This window comes from Schistocerca piceifrons, chromosome 10 (genome assembly GCF_021461385.2).
Source record: "Schistocerca piceifrons isolate TAMUIC-IGC-003096 chromosome 10, iqSchPice1.1, whole genome shotgun sequence".
In the NCBI taxonomy this organism is placed as follows: domain Eukaryota; kingdom Metazoa; phylum Arthropoda; class Insecta; order Orthoptera; family Acrididae; genus Schistocerca; species Schistocerca piceifrons.
The window spans coordinates 109,436,628-109,456,448 of NC_060147.1; the positions used below are offsets into that span (position 1 = coordinate 109,436,628).

Below are 19,821 nucleotides of genomic sequence, written 5' to 3' on the forward strand. Positions count from 1 at the left end.
ACCACTGGTGATCGTCGAGGGGACACTGAATAGTGCACGGTACATCCAAACCGTCACCGAACCCATCGTTCTACCATTCCTAGACCGGCAAGGGAACTTGCTGTTCCAACAGGACAATGCACGCCCGCATGTATCCCGTACCACCCAACGTGCTCTAGAAGGTGTAAGTCAACTACCCTGGCCAGCAAGATCTCCAGATCTGTCCCCCATTGAGCACGTTTGGGACTGGATGAAGCGTCGTCTTACGCGGTCTGCACGTCCAGCACGAACGCTGGTCCAACTGAGGCGCCAGGTGGAAATGGCATGGCAAGCCGTTCCTCAGGACTACATCCAGCATCTCTACGATCGTCTCCATGGGAGAATAGCAGCCTGCATTGCTGCGAAAGGTGGATATACACTGTACTAGTGCCGACATTGTGCATGCTCTGTTGCCTGTGTCTATGTGCCTGTGGTTCTGTCAGTGTGATCATGTGATGTATCTGACCCCAGGAATGTGTCAATAAAGTTTCCCCTTGCTGGGACAATGAATTCACGGTGTTCTTATTTCAATTTCCAGGAGTGTATTAGTCGCCGCCTCGAAGGATGTGAGAGGCCTGTGTTAGCTGTTATCTGTGCTTGACTTAGTAACTGGTGGAAACTACGCTGTTTATTCCGAATACGAAAAACGGAAGGATGGAATCGGACCTTGCGCTAATTCCCAGGACAGTGAGCTTTAGCCTCGTGCCACTCAGATGCGAAGTACGGATGCCCTGTTTGGTACAGCCTCAGCCATGGAAAACGTCTGACCGTAGCACTCAAAGAATCATGCCGCATCATAACATGCTCTTTGAGACTAACACTGACTGACAAGCCGCACTGCCCAGTCGGAGTTGCTAGCCTTTACGGGTATGCAAAAAGTATCGATATAAAATATCGATTTTTCTGTTTATTATCAATATATTTCAGCGATATTTATATTATCGATTAATTGGTGTTTGATATTGAATATCGAAAGCGATATTTTTATTTTCTATCGGCTCTTGACTCATAGGTACTATAATCCTCAGCAGATTTCTCGTCCATTCCAACAACTACTGATCTTTGCAATCTAGTAGTAAGTGTCTTACAATGGGCTTAATTTTATTTCATATTCAGTGCTACAGCTTACTTCCGTCTATCATTTCTACGATCGCAAATGATAGGTACAATGTGCAAAATCCACACATTTGGTGACAGCACTGTACGAGAAACTGAAAATTAATACTCCCTGGTCCCAGCAATGAGGCAGAATGTGCGCTCTCTTTCGCTCTTGAGTGCCTGGATCAAGAAAAGATAGACACACAGTAAAAGTATTGGCGTTTAATGACGAATGGACTCTGTTGTCTTAGATATTTAGGCGTCATTTGACACATGTTTTGTCAGAAATTGCTCAAAAATACTTAATACGCCAAGCCTCTTCTGTTTCGTCCAAAAGAGTAGCTTGCTTAGTAAACTCGATTGTGCTAGGTAGCAGAAGCAGACTGACAAGGAAACATATTAAAGAAAGAGTTCCATTAGTATCTGTCGCTGACGATTATGGGTTTAATTCATTGTTTGTTGTTGTTGTAAATAACTGACTTTACAGCACATTGTGTCTCTTTTATTGATTAATGTTAGATAGAATGAAGTATTTGTTAATTTTTAGATGATTGTTAATCATTTCTGTAACTTCAATCAATTTCTTTTAAATTCATGGAAATACTGAAAATATCGACCGGTACACCGAAACATCGATTTGTTTGTCTCGATAACATCAATACCTTTGTCTCGATAACATCGCCGACCTTTGTAGCCGAGCGGTTCTAGGCGCTTCAGTCTGGAACAGCGCGACCGCTACGGTCGCAGGTTCGAATCCTGCCTCGGGCATGGATGTGTGTGATGTCCTTAGGTTAGTTAGGTTTGTTTTAAGTTCTAGGGGACTGATGACCTCAGATGTTAAGTCCCATAGTGCTCAGAGCCATTTGAACCATTTTGATAACATCGATCTCTTCCATAAATGTCCATAGAATACGTATCGATATTTTTAGAAATTAGCCTATCCCCACTCGTCATAGTATCAGGCGCGAAGTGGTATTTAAGAAGGAACCAACCAAATCGTTCACATCTACGGCCTACCCCGTGCTGTCTGCAAAAAGCTGATCAATCGGCAATACTGCGCGACCACGCCGTAATGTGACCAAATCTTACAGCCACATTGCAACATTGTGAAGGCAACAATAATGTAATTTTCGGTCATAATAAATTTCGGCACCCCCTTTTCTCATACGATAACTATATATTTCGAAGCTAAAGCTACAAAGTTACAAACCTTTCAAATGACCAAGGGTGAGTAAACTTATTGATATGTCGCAACACCTATCCGCTACATTGAGAAAACCAGAATTGATGGCCCTCTATTGCTGTCTGTTTCGCGGGCAACAGGTGAAAATACTGCCGATTATCTCTCAACTTACATAGAAGTAGTCTTTGTAGACTTCACGACAAGTGGCGAAACCAAAAGACAATTTTGTAATAAATGACTCTCTGAATTTGATTGATGAGATTTCTGCATGGAAAACGAGAGTATTTTGTATTACCATTTTCAACATCCTATCTTTATGAAACCGGATTTTGTGCGTTGACTGCTTTGAATGCGAAATATAGATGTCAACTAAACGTAGGGGGGCTTTCAGTGGGTAATATTGCCAACGGCCTTGCCGCAGTGGTAACACCGGTTCCCGTCAAAACACCGAAGTTGAGCGCTGTCGGACTGGGCTAGCACGTGGATGGGTGACCATCTGGTTTGCCGAGCGCTGTTGGCAAGCGGGGTGCACTCAGCCCCTATGAGGAAAACTGAGGAGCTACTTGATTGAGAAGCAGCGGCAACACAACACCCAGTCCCCGAGCGGAGAAAATCTCCAACCCAGCCAGGAATCGAACCCGGGCCCGCTTGCATGGCAGGCGAGCACGTTACGACCCAGCTAAACAGGCGGACACATGAACAGTGTGTATGGAGGACGCGGAAACAATGCAGTCGTTGTCGTAATTTGGAAATGGGGCAATTATGTTACATCCAAAAGGCCATACTCTTTGATTTTGGGGAGGAAGAATTTCCGAAACAGCTAAGTTTGTAAACAGTTGGCGTGCCGCCGCAGCTAAAGTATACCGTGTAGGGCAAAATGGCGCTATCCAAAACCGACACCGAGACAACTGTGGTTCAACATACGCCATTGATAACAGGGGCGAATGGCTTTCCAACGTGCAGTTGTTGAACAACTGACCGTCCAGAAGAACCGAGGGACTACCTCCGAGTGTGTCCTCAACGACCGTTCAATAGCGATCACTTCCACCATCACCTGTCGACTGTACACGACATACAGTCGGCAAATGATGGTTGAAGAGATCGTTATAGCAAAAATTTACCAATATTAGTATTGTTGACGCCAACGGCTTGCCGCAGTGCTAACACGTTCCCGTCAGATCACCGAAGTTAAACGCTGTCGGGCTGGGCTAGCACTTGGATGGGTGACCATCCGGTCCACTGAGCGCTGTCGGCAAGCGGGGTGTACTCAGCCCTTTTGAGGCAATCTGAGGAGCTGCTTGATTGAGGTCTCGTAAACTGACACACGGCCGGGAGAGTGTTGTGCTGACTACATGTCACCATATCCGCATCCAGTGACGCCTGTGGACTGAGGATGACACGGCGTCCGGTCGGTACCGTTGGTCCTTCATGGCCTGTTCGGGCGGAGTTTAATTTAGTTCAATAAGTAATGTTAAACATTTTTTCCTGAAAGCAGGCTCCCCACTCTTTAGGCTACAAAACCCTATTTTTCCACATAATTTCTGTTCAGTGCGACGATCTTACGCCACCTTACTGGGAGGGCCCTGAATGCCTGCATGGTAGACGTCAGAGCCAACGTCTTGCTGCATAAGTAACCGCCCCATCTTCCGCGCACTGCTTCCCACGAAGTGCATCCTTCATTGGACCAAATAGATGGAGGCCGGAAGGTGCGAGATCCGGGCTGTAGGGTGGGAGAGGAAGAACAGTCGAATGAACTTTTGTGAGCTCCTCTGGGTGCGCAGACTTGGACGAGACCTTGCGTTTTCATGCAGAAGAACAAGTTCGTTTGCATTTTTGTGGCGACGAACGGGCTGGGGTCATTCCTCCAATTTCCTGAATGTTGCACAATACGTTTCAGAGTTGATTGTTTCACTGTGAGGGAGGGCATCAAACAGAATAACCTCCTCAGAAGACTGTCGCCTGCTGAGGATGCGGCTTCGAACTTTTTTTCCGGAGGAGAGGTAGTGTGGCGCTACTCCACAGATTGGCGTTTTCTTTCAGGTTCGAAGTGATGAACCCATGTTTCATCACCTGCGACAATGTTCGACATAAAAATGTCACGATCAGCCTCGTAACGCGCAAGCTATTCCGCACAGGCGGTCGTTCGTTGCTCTTTACGTTCTTTTAGGCGGCGAGAAATCCAGCGGGCATACACCTTTCAGTACCTCTACTGGAGCACGGGTGTGTCAGCACTACCAACAGAGACGTGAAGTTGAGGCGAGGTGTGTGATTGTGACCCGCTGATGATCTGACAGTGTGTCCGCACGTTTCAGCATTGCAGGAGTCACATCCGTGTGCGGCCGGCGGCCAAGCGGGAGATTGGACACCTTTGCGCGACTTTGTTGCTGTGATGACAGGCGACTAGCCCAACGATTCACCGTGCTTTCGTTCACTGCCAGATCTGAGTAGACCAAACCTAAGAGCGCAAATAAAGCTTCATAAACAAGAAAAATCCATTAGGCCAGTGATTAATAATACAGATTGTCCTACATATTAGATTAATAGGGAACTCGACAAAATTTTGAAAGCTAATTTTGTTTACGAAGAATCATACAAAGTTAAAAGCAGTGCGGCCTTTGCGCAGGAAGCAAAAGATATCGAGATACCGGAGGATGCCACATTCGCATCAATGGATATCGATAACTTAAAATACAAATATTCCCCATCGATGAAGCCTTAGAGATAATAAAAACTAATCTATTACGCAACGGGCGTTTAGGCCAAGCTGAAGTTGTAGAACTGATTGAACTATTGCAGTTTGTTCTGTCGTATAACTACTTTCTATTTAACAATAAATGTTATAGACAAGGCGATGGACTCGCTATGGGAGAAACTGTTTAGCAGGAACAATAGCATACATTTTTATTAACCAGCTATAAAAGACTTTCTTCGAGACGAATCCAGAGATTCTGACAAATATAGTATATTACAGAAGAAATGTCGATGACTCAATTATTCTTTATAGAAGTAGTAAAACGCAAATGGAAGATGTGGCACAGAAGTTAAGCAGTATGCATTCCAAGAGAAAATTCACGACAGAATTTGAAGTAGCCAGAAAGATAAATTTCCTAGATCTGACGATTCATAACAAAAATGGTAGACATGCGTTCGAAATTTTTAGGAAACCTACATGTACGGACGTGTTCATCAATGCCCATTCCAATCACCCACTACGTCAGAAAAAAATGGCTCTGAGCACTATGGGCTCTGAGCACTATGGGACTTAACTTCTGAGGTCATTAGTCCCCTAGAACTTAGAACTAAGTAAACGTAACTAACCTAAGGACATCACACACATCCACGCCCGAGGCAGGATTCGAACCTGCGACCTTGGCGGTCGCGCGATTCCAGACTGAAGCGCCTAGAACCGCTCGGCCACACCAACCGGCCACTACGTCAGAAACATGCATATTTTTATTCAGTGTTACACAGTATAGTAAAACTTCCATTATGTCAAACTGAAGTAAAAAAAGAACTTTACATATTAAGAAAGGTCGCCATCGCAAATGACTATGACCCAGATATAGTTAAGTCCATACATAGTAGAATTAAAAAGAAGATAAAAAGGAGCGAGAAACGGCAGGTAAAACCGACATCCGAAAAGGATAACTATGCCACTATGAAATATGTAGGCAAAACATCGGATACAATCGAACATATATTCCGAAGATGGTTCAAATGGCTCTGAGCACTATGCGACTTAATTTCTGAGGTCATCAGTCGCCTAGAACTTAGAACTAATTAAACCTAAATAATCTAAGGACATCACACACATCAATGCGCGAGGGAGGATTCGAACCTGCGACCGTAGCGGTCACGCGGTTCCAGACTGAAGCGCCTTTAACCGCACGGCCACACCGGCCGGCGGCTATTCCGAAGAAACGGGGTTAAAATTGCATTTAGGACTTCCGATAATTTAAAAAGACTAGTGCGTAAAACTTTCCACGGAAAAGTAATAAATATAGTAAATCGGGGGTCTACAAAATGTCGTGTCAGGAATGCCAAAAAAGCTATTTCGGACAGACAGGCAGGTCCTTTGATGTAAGGTTTAAAGAACACACGTATCACAGTAATAAGACAGCGCTAGGCTTACATATGCAAGAGGAGGGTCATAATATCGGTAACATCGACGAACACTTTCAAATTCTACATGAAGTTACAAAGAGTAAACGATCAGACATTGTAGAACAAGTGGAGATTTATATCACGAGACGCAGAGAACCTGATAAACTCCTCAATGAACAGAAGGAATTTGCAACAGACGCATACTTGAACACTTACGACGATCTGTTCACCTGAGCGAATCTTTTTTACTACATACGTGCTTCAGCTGAGGATGGAGCCTTCCGGCGGTCGAGAATTGCACTGCCCAGTGCGGGCCGCAGCAGACGTCAACAACCCCTAAGGCGGAGGAGCGTGCAACCCACCTGCAGCAGAGAACTACACTCGTCGTCCTGCCCGTGTCGTCCCTGCCGTACCAGTGGACAACGGCTATAGCCGGAAATACAGCGCCATCGGGCGTCAGAAATATACTTTACAAGTGCTACTACTATTTTCATCTACAGCAATGTTTTCTCCTTGTTCTGAAACGTTATTTTACTGATTTAACCATATGTTCTGTAATCTTAAATTTTATGTACATTTGACCTAAATATTAATGGTAAATTTGTATATTTTACGCTTTTGAAAAATTAGGACGCGCGCATCTAGCGCAAAGACAGTGAACAAAATCTAACAAGATTTTTATATGTATGTAAGACCGGTGTTTTACATTTTATAGCTAGAATGAGATTTTCACTCTGCAGCGGAGTGTGTGCTGAGATGAAACTTTCTGGCAGATTAAAACTGTGTGCCGGGCCGAGACTCGAACTCGGGACCTTTGCCTTCCGCGGGCAAGTGCTCTACCAACTGAGCTACCCAAGCACGACTCATGCCCTGCCCTCACAGCTGTACTTCTGCCAGTACCTCGTCTCCTACCTTCCAAACTTTACAGAAGTTGTGAAGACGGGGCGTGAGTCGTGCTTGGGTAGCTCAGTTGGTAGAGCACTTGCCTGCGAAAGGCAAAGGTCCCGAGTTCGAGTCTCGGCCTGAGATTAAAACTGTGTGCCGCGCCGAGACTTGAACTCGGGACCTTTGCCTTCTGCAGGCAAGTGCTCTACCAACTGAGCTACCCAAGCACGACTCATGCCCTGTCCTCACAGCTGTACTTCTGCCAGTACCTCGTCTCCTACCTTCCAAACTTTACAGAAGTTGTGAAGACGGGGCGTGAGTCGTGCTTGGGTAGCTCAGTTGGTAGAGCACTTGCCTGCGAAAGGCAAAGGTCCCGAGTTCGAGTCTCGGCCTGAGATTAAAACTGTGTGCCGCGCCGAGACTCGAACTCGGGACCTTTGCCTTCCGCGGGCAAGTGCTCTACCAACTGAGCTACACAAGCACGACTCATGCCCTGTCCTCACAGCTGTACTTCTGCCAGTAGCTCGTCTCCTACCTTCCAAACTTTACAGATGTTGTGAAGACGGGGCGTGAGTCGTGCTTGGGTAGCTCAGTTGGTAGAGCACTTGCCTGCGAAAGGCAAAGGTCCCGAGTTCGAGTCTCGGCGCGGCACACAGTTTTAATCTGCCAGGAAGTTTCATATCAGCGCACACTCCGCTGCAGAGTGAAAATCTCATTCTGGAAACATCCCCCAAGCTGTGGCTAAGCCATGTTTCCGCAGTATCCTTTCTTTCAGGAGTGCTAGTTCTGCTAGTTTCGCAGGAGAGCTTCTGTAAAGTTTGGAAGGTAGGAGACGAGGTACTGGCAGAAGTAGAGCTGTGATGACGGGGCGTGAGTCGTGCTTGGGTAGCTCAGTTGGTAGAGTACTTGCCCACGAAAGGCAAAGGTCCCGAGTTCGAGTCTGGGCCCGGCACACAGTTTTAATCTGCCAGGAAGTTTCATTTTATAGCTAGTTTGACTACACATGAACCTATGTGCAGTGTATGCCGCCTTTAGGTATGAACTATGTGTATTTCGCATAAATTCTGTTAGATTACTAATAAACATGGTTAAATATTGCACTTATTTTTTTATATAAATTTTTTAATATAAATTTTCTTTTGTATTGTTTTAGAATCTTAAGATGGTCATTCTATGGCCGAAACCGGTTATGACAGTGTCATACACATGTTATTGCGTCTATAAATAAACAAATAAAAGAAATTTACGCAAGTGTTTAAACTCAGAAGGGTGTTCCTGCAGCCACTTTGTAGCAATTCTGGACGTTTGGGGTGTCGCATTATCTGGCTGGAATTGCCCAAGTCTGTTGGAATGCACAATGGACATGAATGAATCCAGGTGATCAGACAGGATGCTTACGGACGTGTTACGAGTCAGAGTCGTATCTAGACTTATCAGGAGCCTCATATCACTCCAACTGCACACGCCCCGCACCATTACAGAGCCTCCACCAGCTTGAACAGTCCCCAGTTGACATTCATGAGGTTGTCTCCGAGTACACGTCCATCCGCTCGATACAATTCGAAACGAGACTCGTCCGACCAGGCAACGTGTTTCCATTCTTTAAATGTCCAATGTCGGCGTTGACGGGCCCAGGCGAGGCGTAAAGGTTTGTTTCGTGCAATCATAAAAGGTACACAAGTGGGTCTTCGCCTCAAACAGCCCATATTGATGTTCAGTTGAATGGTTCGCATACTGACACTTGTTGATGGCTCAGCATTGAAATCTCAGCAATTTGCGGAAGGGCTACACTTCTGTCACGTTGAACGATTCTCTTCAGTCGTCGTTGGTCCCGTTCTTGCAAGATCTTTTTCCAGCCGCAGCGATGTCGGAGATTTGATGTTTTACCAGGTTCCAGATATTCACGGTACACTCGTGAAATGCTCGTACGGGATAATCCCTACTTGATCGCTTCCTCGGAGATGTTGTGTCCCATCGCTCGTTCGCCGACTACAACACCACGTTCAAAGTCACTTAAATCTTGATAACCTGCCATTGTAGTAGCAGTAACCAATCTAACAACGCGCCAGATACTTGTTGTCCTATATAGGCGTTGCCGATCGCAGCGCCGTATTCTGACTGTTTACATGTCTCTGTATGTAAATACACATGTCTGTACCAGTTTCTTTGGCGCTTCAATGTATAAGAACATTGTACCAGTGTAAATGGGAATTTCTTATTATGTCATACATATTTTGGTTTGCTTTTCTGACAATAAATTAATCAATATTTGGATTCATATTTTTTTTCTTTTCGGTAAGTTCGCGCCCCACATGTTTAGAATCACTGGCTCGAGGCAGATATTTTACGGGAGGGTTTGTGTGCCCTCTACGCTATCTCTACGAGTGGGAGTGTTCTTACACAGACCTCGGCGTGCTTAGCTCGGTACGGAGTGCCGGGATCATACTGGAGGTTGCGCAGTCATTGTTCCGACCGTACGCTCCCTGTTTACGGACCAGAACGGTGTTATCTACGCGCGGCGAGTTGTGAAACCACAGACCCATTTTCTGCATATGAAAAGTGGAATGAGAAAACGTTCTCAGTGTCCTTTTTCCACTAGCAGCGTTTCCAGTGCTACTGTTTCCTCGGTACTCTTGCATGTCCCTGCACGTGTTCCCGGGGTCAAAACACAGAGAAAATGTTGACACATCTATATCACCAAGCCACTATCCCGCAACCCGGAATCCAGTCGAAGTTTCAGGTTGCGTATCTGTGCCTTCTAGACGGAACGAAACTTTAATTTTCAGTAACTAGCGCAACTATTGACCGAATTTAAAATGACTACATAATCTACTCGTTAGTTTAACTGTGTGTTTGGCTTTGGGCAGAGTAAATTACGAGGTGCAAATACCTGGGCTTTATTCATACAGTTTATGACAATGACTTAGCCGTAGCGGGACTTTGAATTTCGCCGCGCTACACTCGTTCCCTCAGATATAAATTATACCGTCGCAGCTGTATGAGCGCTCGACGGCAGAGAAAATATTTATAAGAAAATGAAGGTACAAAAATTGTAACTCTTTTTGTTTTCTACCCGCTCTTGTCTCTTGAGAGCGAAAGCGTAACTTCACTTTTTCGCTAATCTTGGTATGATTCAGACGTAAAAACTTATTCGTTACTCTTGGTCTGATTAAGACGTAAAAGCTTACTGATGTGCAGACATATTGTATTGTGGAAGCTTGTATGAAATTTGGAGGATGGAAGCAGCCGTAAATACGTTGCATTCAAGATCAAGATGGTTTCAATTTGTAGACATTAGTAATTCTTGGACGACGAAATTTACTGCAAGATTTTGGAGCAGCTACGACTTTTTCATGCAGAAATGATTTGCATTTCATTCTTTCCTTTTTTCACGGTCATTGACGATTTTAAAACCCCTTTTTATTCACCATTTCTTCCCACATTTTCAACCTTTTCTTTTCTTTTCTTCTCTTTTTCTTTTTTATTAACCACTACATAGCGACTTTCAACAAACTTGACACATAATTTCAAACCTTTACGAAACTTTTCCACGTCGACACTCTCAGAAAATAATGACAGGAAAAAAAAGTTAATCGCTAAACACGAGCGACGTCCAGTAAGTAATGTAACACGTTTTTTTCTCGTCCAATTTCGGTTGAAAAAATGTGGAATTTGTTGTGGGTCATGGTGGAACGTTCCCGCTTCAGCCCCTATAGTTTCATGAGGTTCCGATAGGTGGCGGCGCTATCGTAGCCTCCAAAATGGTGTCCGTAACGGAGGTGCGTTCAAAGCACAAAGCTGTCACTGAGTTTCATTTGGTGGAAAATCTGTGCGTCGCAGATATTCATAGGCGCTTGCAGAATGTCTACGGAGACCTGCGAGTGAACAAAAGCGCGCTGAGTCGTTGGGCTAGGGGTCTACCATCATCGCAACAAGGTCGCGCAAATCTGCCCGATCTCCCGCCTTCCGGCCGGCTGCACACAGCTATGACTCCTGCAACGTTGGAACGTGCGGACACTCTCATTCGAGGTGATGGACGGATCACAATCAAAACAACTCGCTGCTCAACTGGACGTCACTATTGGTGTCTGTTGACGTCCTCCCTCATAGTTCACAGATAAACTCTGAAGTTCATGGCGCTACCCTCAGGAAATTGAAGAAATGGCTTCTGCGTGTTTATCGTCTCAAAAATACAATCGAACCTTCTCCATGACAACGCAAGGCCTCATACAAGCCTAAGCACTCGAGAGCGGCTCACAAAACTTCATTGGACTGCTCTTCCTCCTACACTACACAATCTCGCACTTTCCGACTCCCATCTGCTTGGCCCAGTGAAGGGGCACTCCACGTGAATGATAGAGGGGCTATGATTCAGCAGAACGTTGGCTCCGACATCGACCAGTAGAGTGGCACCCTGCAGGCATACAGTACCTCCGAGTATGGTGGTGTAAGGTCGTCGAATTGAAAGGAGACTACGTCCAAGAACAGGATTTTGCAGCCAAGAGAGTGAGGAGTAATATAGTGTATTGGAATCCTTAAGCCAACCTGCTTTAAAAAAAAAAAAAAAAAAAAAAAAAAAATCTGTTGCTTTACTTATTGAAATACTCTCACATATTTTAGCTGTTCATGGAGTCTACCTTTTCAAAAAATACACTCCTGGAAATGGAAAAAAGAACACATTGACACCGATGTGTCAGACCCACCATACTTGCTCCGGACACTGCGAGAGGGCTGTACAAGCAATGATCACACGCACGGCACAGCGGACACACCAGGAACCGCGGTGTTGGCCGTCGAATGGCGCTAGCTGCGCAGCATTTGTGCACCGCCGCCGTCAGTGTCAGCCAGTTTGCCGTGGCATACGGAGCTCCATCGCAGTCTTTAACACTGGTAGCATGCCGCGACAGCGTGGACGTGAACCGTATGTGCAGTTGACGGACTTTGAGCGAGGGCGTATAGTGGGCATGCGGGAGGCCGGGTGGACGTACCGCCGAATTGCTCAACACGTGGGGCGTGAGGTCTCCACAGTACATCGATGTTGTCGCCAGTGGTCGGCGGAAGGTGCACGTGCCCGTCGACCTGGGACCGGACCGCAGCGACGCACGGATGCACGCCAAGACCGTAGGATCCTACGCAGTGCCGCAGGGGACCGCACCGCCACTTCCCAGCAAATTAGGGACACTGTTGCTCCTGGGGTATCGGCGAGGACCATTCGCAACCGTCTCCATGAAGCTGGGCTACGGTCCCGCACACCGTTAGGCCGTCTTCCGCTCACGCCCCAACATCGTGCAGCCCGCCTCCAGTGGTGTCGCGACAGGCGTGAATGGAGGGACGAATGGAGACGTGTCGTCTTCAGCGATGAGAGTCGCTTCTGCCTTGGTGCCAATGATGGTAGTATGCGTGTTTGGCGCCGTGCAGGTGAGCGTCACAATCAGGACTGCATACGACCGAGGCACACAGGGCCAACACCCGGCATCTTGGTGTGGGGAGCGATCTCCTACACTGGCCGTACACCACTGGTGATCGTCGAGGGGACACTGAATAGTGCACGGTACATCCAAACCGTCATCGAACCCATCGTTCTACCATTCCTAGACCGGCAAGGGAACTTGCTGTTCCAACAGGACAATGCACGCCCGCATGTATCCCGTGCCACTCAACGTGCTCTAGAAGGTGTAAGTCAACTACCCTGGCCAGCAAGATCTCCGGATCTGTCCCCCATTGAGCATGTTTGGGACTGGATGAAGCGTCGTCTCACGCGGTCTGCACGTCCAGCACGAACGCTGGTCCAACTGAGGCGCCAGGTGGAAATGGCATGGCAAGCCGTTCCACAGGACTACATCCAGCATCTCTACGATCGTCTCCATGGGAGAATAGCAGCCTGCATTGCTGCGAAAGGTGGATATACACTGTACTAGTGCCGACATTGTGCATGCTCTGTTGCCTGTGTCTATGTGCCTGTGGTTCTGTCAGTGTGATCATGTGATGTATCTGACCCCAGGAATGTGTCAATAAAGTTTCCCCTTCCTGGGACAATGAATTCACGGTGTTCTTATTTCAATTTCCAGGAGTGTAGTTCAAATGGCTCTGAGCACTATGGGACTTAATTTCTGAGGTCATCATCAGTCCCCTAGAACTTAGAACTACTTAAACCTAACTAACCTAAGGACATCACACACATCCATGCCCGAGGCAGGATTCGAACCTGCGACCGTAGCGGTCGCGCGGTTCCAGGCTGTAGCGCCTACAACCACTCGGCCACCCCGGCCGGCTACCTTTTCAGTTTATTTCTTCTTTACTATTAACATTATTTACAACATACCTTGTAGACAGTATTAAGATATACCACTGAATGTACCCGCAAAATAGTATCGTGGTACGGCACATAGCTCTGGAGGTATGACGTCATAAACAGGAGTGTACGGAACTTGCTTTTGCTTAAGATTGACCGCAAATTACGCGGACTATATTCACCCAGGGTTTTATTACAGAACTTGGGGACTTGCAACGAACTTTACGCATAATTTCAAACCTCTCCTAGACTTTTTCTCGCTTGCACACTTAACGTCAAATTTTAACACATTTACTCATTTGTAACGCAGTCAGACTTTTAAAGCTGATTTGCATGTGGGAGTCCAATTATTTAAGGGATCGGGAATTTATTGGTTCATTACTAGATGGCACTCAGTGATCCACTGAGCTATGCTGGCGGCAGCTATGCTCCCAGTAGGGTCAGCCATGCCAGACATATCAGTTAGCGAGATTCCAGACAAAGAGCAATCCCCCAGGGCGCTCCTGTCATGGGAGTGTGTGGGTGGCAACCGCAGGGGCCACTCACTTGTGTCAGGCTTCTTCTGTTTTCTTTCCTATCGGCCTCTCTTGGCCAACTCTTACACTTTCGACCCCAATGGTAATGGAGGCCTGACGTTGTCTTCCACTTCTCTTTTCTATTCTCTAACAATTAGAGGTTGGCAAAGGACCTCAAAGTCTGCTCAGGCTGCCGATACCTGTTTGCAGAAACAAAACTCTGGGACATGTCCACTGAAATTTGAGAAATCAATCCGACCTCAAGGATTTCAATGCAGGTCTGCCACAAACCCATATCCTAGAAGGCATGAGTCGTGAGACCCCTAGACAACGTATGACCCACATTGGATACAGGCTACAAAGCCAATGGGAGAGGATGAAAGGCGAACTTATTTCCGGCGCCTTTAAATAACCGGAACATATCGGCTAAGGGAGATAACCCCGAAAGAAAATCCTGGTCCTCCTAGAAGGGGGTTGAGCAGATGGCTGGTAACCAACTCACAGAAAACACAGACTAATCCCAGTACCCAAACGAGCCTTGGAAACAGGACAGTCTCAAAGGTAAATGACAAGGCTATGAAAAAGGACGAACGAAAAGCGATAAATGGGCACATCAAAGTAGCAACCTGGAATTTCCCAAAAGGTGGTAGAACTTCTAAATATACTAAGCGACATGACTCGATGCTGTAGCACTCGCAGAAACTGAAAAGAAAATAAGAGGAAATAAATATGTAGAGGATTACATTACGTTATATAGTGGTGTTGAACAACATACAAGAGCAAGCATAAAAAATGGGAAAAAGGCATTCATGATTGTACAGACGTAAGTGAAAGAACACTTACAGTCAGGCTGAAACTCATAAGGGGCAACGCCACCTTTATAAGTGTATATGCACCTGAAGAAGGGAAAAAAAGATGCGTCTGAAAGCTTCTGTGAAGAGCTATGGAAGACTCTGAGTAAATACAACTGATCAGATTATTATGATCGGTGATTTCAATGCCAGAATAGGAAATATCCAAGTAACAAACGTCGTAAGTCCGTTTGGAGAACCAATATGTAATGAAAATGGAATATTACTAAGAGATTTTGCCACTTACAACAATTTAAAAATCACAAATTCACTTTGTAAGCAAAAGGATATACACAAGTATACTTGGGCCAGCAGAGGTCTTAGATCAATAATTACTACATTTTAGTAAATAATAAGCTAGCGGGCCAAGGAAGGGATACATGAGTTTATAGACAACAAGATACAGGATCAGATCATTTTTCACTAATCTCCAGAACAGATCTTTATACAAAATGGAAGAAAATAACTAAACAAGTTAGAAACCAACAAGATCAAAGCGTTTATAAGGAATACTTGCTTGAAGAGGACAGTATTGGACACCTTTACCAAAGAAGATTAAATGAAGAACTAGCAAACTTAACAAACTAAAGACAATATAGAAGAAGAATGGCAAACTCTGAAGAATACTGTATGCAGAGTAGCAGGTGAAGATCTCGGTAAAAAGAAAAGAATACTGAAAAGAAAAGGTCTAAAAATTTGGAATGAGGATATAATGAAAGCTGTCAAAGAAAAACAGGATGCATATATAAAACACTTAAGCAACCTCATTATTCAGAATAAACAATACTACAGGGAGAAAAGAAATAATGCTAAATGCGTAGTAAGGAAAGCACATCAGGAACACTGTGCTAGGTTTATTTCTAATATCGAACATGATATCCACGGAAGACAATAAATGGCATATAAGGCTCTAAAAACCTTAAACACAACAGACAAAGAGAAGATACAAATAATTCGTATTGGAGAAGAACAGTGGATAAATCATTACAGCGAATTGTGGTATGATCATACAGCGCAAGAAACTAAAATTGAACAACTAGATGAGAAAGGTCTTGATGAAATACAGTCTGAAAAGGAACAGGAAAAGATTAATGCTGAATTATTAAAATATGGAGGAATGATGCTACACCAACGACTGCTACATACCTTCAATGAATTTTGGAAGAAGAAGAGTATTCCCAAAGACGAACACAGCTAGAGTGATACCAATTTTTAAAAAAGAAGATAAAAGCTTATGCAGTAATTAGAGAGGGATAAGCTTACTGGAGTCAGCATACAAGGCGTATGCTAAGACTTTAAATACAAGACTTAAAAACATAGCAGAAGCAGCACTGCATGAGGAACAAACGGGTTTTAGGAAAGGACGCTCCACAATAGATGCAGTTTTTACTTTACAGCAAATAATAGAAAAACTGAGAGAGTATAATAAAGAAACACACATTGCTTTTATTGACTTTTAAAAAGATTTTGACAATGTCAATAGACAGAAACTTTGGGAAACAATGACGAATCACGAATATCCAAAGTATCTAGTAAATGCGATAAAAAGTTTATATCAAGACACAAATATCACTCTAGACCTCAATGGTAAAACAACTAATGAGATTCCAACTAACAAAGGGGTACGACAAGGCTGCTGCATCTCTCCAACTTTGTTCAACATCTACGTTAATGAAATAATACATATACGGAAATCAGAATTTCAGAAAGGCATCAACCTCGGCACGAACATTCTTTTAAATTATTTACTATGTGCTGATGATGCAGAGATCCTAGCAGATAAGGAAGATGAACTTCAGAAAGGAATCTACTTGATAGAACAAATAAGTGCAAAATTTAACATAGAAATTTCAAAAGAAAAAACTAAGACAATGGCCTTCATGGGGAAAGAACCAATCAGAACCAAAATAGTGATAGATCAGAAGATTTTAGAGCATGTAAACCATTTCAGTTATCTCGGACGTGAAATGACAGATGGCTACGGCAGAGATATTGAAATTAAGCTCAGTAAATTCACCTGGGTATGTGGAACAACTAACAGAAACGTAAAAAACTAAACCAGGAAAGACCCTGAAATTTTATTGAATTGTGTTCCCACACTGCTCTATGGAAGTGAGACCTAAGTGATTACCAAGAAGCAAGTCACAAGAAATGAAATTCCTTAGAGGTGTTAAAGGTTGCACAAGGGAAGATAGGCTAAGACATCAAGATACTAGAGAAGAATTGCAACTCTTTAGCCTCAATGATAAAATTCGAGATTACAGAAGAAAATGGTATGAACACTTACAAAAAATAGAGAGTGAAAGACTTCCCTTAAAGGCCAGAAATTTTAAGTGCCATAGGAGAAGAGACAGAGGAAGATCCCGACAGGGATGGGTGCCGTAACAGGCAATTCCTGCCTAATACGGAAGAGAAGATGAAGGTGATTACTAGATGGCACCTGTGCTTTTTGCCAACCAATGCCTCTCTCTGTAGTTCCAAGTTCAATGCATCAAGGTGTCCCCCATTAAGCGTGCTGTGGTTTGAAGAGATGACGCTTTTGCCAGGTGGGCATAGATTTTTGTGTTATGACATGGATTTTGAAATTATAGAGAAAGCAAGGACTTCGTTCCGCAAGATTTTCGTAGATTATTCAGTCAGCTGAAGATATGAACCTATTCCATGTAGTTCCAGTAGATACGAGGGTTGTAATTTAAATAGTGGCAACTTCATAAGTAATAGAACCCAGTACGTTGTTCTCGATGGTGAGTGTTCATCGGAGGTGAGGGTATCATCTGGAGTGTCCCAGGGAAGTGTGGTAGATCCGCTGTTGTTTTCTACCTACATAAATGATCTTTTGGATAGGGTGGATAGCAATGTGCGGCTGTTTGCTGATGATGCTGTGGTGTACGGAAAGGTATCGTCGTTGAGTGACTGTAGGGGGATACAAGATGACTTGGACAGGATTTGTGATTGGTGTAAAGAATGGCAGCTAACTCTAAATATAGATAAATGTAAATTAACGCAGATGAATAGGAAAAAAGAGACCCGTAATGTTTGAATACTCCATTAGTAGTGTAGCGCTTGACACAGTCACATTGATTAAATATTTGGGCGTAACATTGCAGAGCGATATGAAGTGGGACAAGCATGTAATGGCAGTTGTGGGGAAGGCGGATAGTCGTCTTAGGTTCATTGGTAGAATTTTGGGAAGATGTGGTTCATCTGTAAAGGGGACCGCTTATAAAACACTAATACGACCTATTCTTGAGTACTGCTCGAGCGTTTGGGATCCCTATCAGGTCGGATTGAGGGAGGACATCAGAGGCGGGCTGCTAAATTTGTTACTGGTAGGTTTGATCATCACGCGAGTGTTACGGAAATGCTTCAGGAACTCGGGTGGGGGTCTCTGGTGGAAAGGAGGCGTTCTTTTCGTGAATCGCTACTGAGGAAATTTAGAGAACCAGCATTTGAGGCTGACTGCAGTACAATTTTACTGCCGCCAACTTATATTTCACGGAAAGACCACAAAGATAAGAGAGATTAGGGCTCGTACAGAGGCATATAGGCAGTCATTTTTCCCTCTTTCTGTTTGGGAGTGGAACAGGGAGAAAAGATGCTAGTTGTGATACGAGGTACCCTCCGCCACGCACCGTATGGTGGATTGCGGAGTATGTATGTAGATTTATTCACAACCGATACAAAAGAGTTACATGATTGCACCTGTTACTGTCCTTCAAAGTAGTCACCAGCGTTGTGTAGAACCCGTGGCCGGCGATGTGGAAGGCGTAGTATACCGTTAGCAGAGCCTGTTCTGTTGATGGTGCGACTACTACTGCCTGTCGAATCTCTGGAACAGCTCTGAAGCGAATGCCACGAAGTGGTTACTTCATCTTCGGAATAAAATCAAAGTCACAAGGACTTAAGCCCGGGGAGTATGGTGGATGGTACAGTACTTCCCAGTCCCATCGACCGAACAGAGCAGCCACAGCTTGCGCTGTATGTGCCCGCGCATTGTCGTGCAAAATGATGGGTGGGTTGCGCAGAAAGTGTCGCCGCTTCTTTCGCAAAACTGGTCGCAGGTGATGCTCCAATATGCTATGATTTTTGCCATCTCAACGTACAATAAACTTTGCAGCATCTGATGCCAAGAATGGAGTTATACAAGAAACATAAGTTAATACTGAGATATTTTGTTCTTGAAATTAATCTTGTTATTTAATTGTAAAAACTTTTCAAATATGAGAAATTATTTCTGTTGATTACAGTTGTACTAGCTAAAACATTACTGCTGCGCTTCTGTACTTGTATTATCCCAATAAAACGCAGTACTTCTGCATGAATGGTACCTGAAACAATAACTTTCTTATTGGCACTTTGAACCAGTCAGTTTCCTGTTATTGTACTTAGAACATGCTTAATAAGGTGTTTATTTTTAAATTTGTCTCGCTATTTTGTGCAGTGATGAGGTGGGTGGCATAATTCTGTGGTACCAGAATACGGTATCAATTTTTGCGTAGTGATAAGTAGGGTTAGGATTTTTATAATGGGACATATATTTTTCGGTAAGACCGACATGTTCCTTAAAGACATGTAAGTGCTTGTTATGAAAAAACTACATGAGTTACTGTAATACACGAGTGGGCCTTCGGCTCTGAAAGCCCACATCGATGATCCTTCGTTGAATGGTTCGCACCGTGACACTTTTGATAGTCCAGCACTGAAATCTGCAACAATTTGCGGAAGCTTTGCACTTCTGTCACGTTGTACGATTCTCTTCAGTCGTCGTTGGTCCCGTTCTTGCAGGATCTTTTTCCGGCCGCAGCGATGTCGTGAGATTTGATGATTTACCGGATTTCTGATATTCACGGTACACTCGTGAAATGGTCACACGGG

The 19,821-nt window shown here is 44.5% G+C and overlaps 4 non-coding genes and 1 pseudogene across 4 annotated transcripts; 3 read left to right on the forward strand and 2 right to left on the reverse strand.

Annotated features, from left to right (window-relative positions):
• The first annotated feature begins 2,701 nt into the window (after positions 1-2,701).
• On the forward strand, positions 2,702-2,819 carry LOC124719191 (annotated as a pseudogene).
• A 4,368-nt stretch (positions 2,820-7,187) lies between these two features.
• Positions 7,188-7,262, reverse strand: Trnap-cgg. The gene has a single exon. It is a non-coding gene; the product is annotated as a tRNA-Pro (tRNA).
• A 96-nt stretch (positions 7,263-7,358) lies between these two features.
• Positions 7,359-7,432, forward strand: Trnas-cga. The gene has a single exon. It is a non-coding gene; the product is annotated as a tRNA-Ser (tRNA).
• Positions 7,433-7,612: 180 nt separating this feature from the next.
• Positions 7,613-7,686, forward strand: Trnas-cga. Its single transcript has one exon. It is a non-coding gene; the product is annotated as a tRNA-Ser (tRNA).
• Positions 7,687-7,695: 9 nt separating this feature from the next.
• Trnap-cgg lies at positions 7,696-7,770 on the reverse strand. The gene has a single exon. It is a non-coding gene; the product is annotated as a tRNA-Pro (tRNA).
• Positions 7,771-19,821: the final 12,051 nt, after the last annotated feature.